The sequence below is a fragment of the Propithecus coquereli genome, unplaced genomic scaffold (genome assembly GCF_000956105.1).
Source record: "Propithecus coquereli isolate 6110/MARCELLA unplaced genomic scaffold, Pcoq_1.0 Scaffold154, whole genome shotgun sequence".
Classification (NCBI taxonomy): Eukaryota; Metazoa; Chordata; class Mammalia; order Primates; family Indriidae; genus Propithecus; species Propithecus coquereli.
Window position 1 is genome coordinate 710,698 of NW_012139858.1, and position 1,616 is coordinate 712,313.

The window sequence follows — 1,616 nt, forward strand, 5'->3', positions numbered from 1 at the left end:
TGCAAAAATTCTTGGAACTTCAAAGCCACATTCTCATTTCAAAACATTACAGTGACTTGCCAAAAACTACCATGTTTCATCTAGATGAGCCACAGACAATGATAACAGGTAGAATTTTTCAGCAAAGGACTCTTTGTAAAAGCCCGAACACTAAAAATAAAGTGGCTTATTTTTGGCAAGTGCTTATCTTTACACAAAGCAGTCCTTTCACCTTTGTAAAAAATGTACTTATTTTTATATTTTCAACTACATAAGGTATAATAAATAACATCCATTTAAAAGTTTATAACTTTAGGAGGGGTTCTTTTTTTTTTCTTTTTTAGAGAAAGGGACTCCCTCTGTTGCCTAGGCTGGAGTGCTGTGGTATGATCATAGCTCACTACAACCTCAAAACCTTGCGCTCAAGAGATCCTCCGGCCTCAGCCTCCCAAGTAGCTGGGACTACCAGCATGTACCACCTCACTGAGCTACTTATTCATTTTTTTGTAGAGACAGAGTCTTGTTATGTTGCCTAGGCTGGTTTGAAACTCCTGGCCTCAAGCAATCTTCCCACCTTGGCCTCCCAAAGAGCTGGCATTACAGGTATGAGCCACCATGCCTGGCCTTGAGGAGGTTTTGACAGATGGATGCATACCCATGGAACCACCACTATAAACAAGACACAGAAAATTTCCATCACTCCTAAAAGTTTTCTCATGCCTCATCACAACCAATCCTGTCCACTCTTTTCCCAGGCAACCATGACTCCTTATTGCATTTTGTTGAATTTCTATAAAAGGAATGTCATACAGTATACATTTTTGTGGCTAGCTTCTTTCACTCAGAATGGTAATTTTTCAAATTCACCTATGATATAGATTATACTGCAGTTCATTCCTTTTTATTGCTGAGTAATATATTCCATTATATGAATATATCTCATTATCTTTATCCATTCACTTGTTGATAGACATTTGGATTGTTTCCAATTTGGGGATGTAGTGAATAAAACTGCTATAAACATCTATGCATAAGATTTTGTATAGACACATATTTTCATTTCTCTTGGGTAAATACCTATGAGTGGATGGTTGGATCATATATTAGGAATATGTTTAACTTTTAAAGAAACTTACAGTTTTCCAAAGTAGTGGTACCATTTTACATTTCCACCAACAGAATATGAAAGTTCTGGTTCTTCCACATCCTAACACTTAGTATTTTTAGTCTTTTTAAACTTTGGCTATTGTAAACAGGTGTCACTGTTTACCTTGTTTTTTGTTTGTTCACAAATGACAGTTTTATATACTCTACTCCTGAAAATCATGATTTGTGATATTATTCTTTGGAATGTATTGATTCCTTTGAGCCATAATCATATTAGAAGATATTAGTGCACTAATTCTGAAAGCATAACTTCTTTGCCTTGCCTTGTATGGGAATTCATCTTAAGAGTTTATTAATAAACTATAAAGTGAGGGAAATGATTGATAGAATCTTTTTCAGATAAATATGCATCTAAATTAAAATAAAACATCTTTAGTAATTCTTAGATGAGGGAAAGTAAATATACAATTATACAACTGAAATTTCATTTTAACAAGTTTACTTTCTCCCAAGTACAATTTCCCAGTAAT

The 1,616-nt window shown here is 34.3% G+C and overlaps 1 protein-coding gene across 4 annotated transcripts in view; it reads right to left on the reverse strand.

Annotated features, from left to right (window-relative positions):
- Positions 1-1,616, reverse strand: part of RAI14 (retinoic acid induced 14) — a 143,365-nt gene that overhangs the window by 12,344 nt on the left and 129,405 nt on the right. The window lies entirely within an intron of this gene.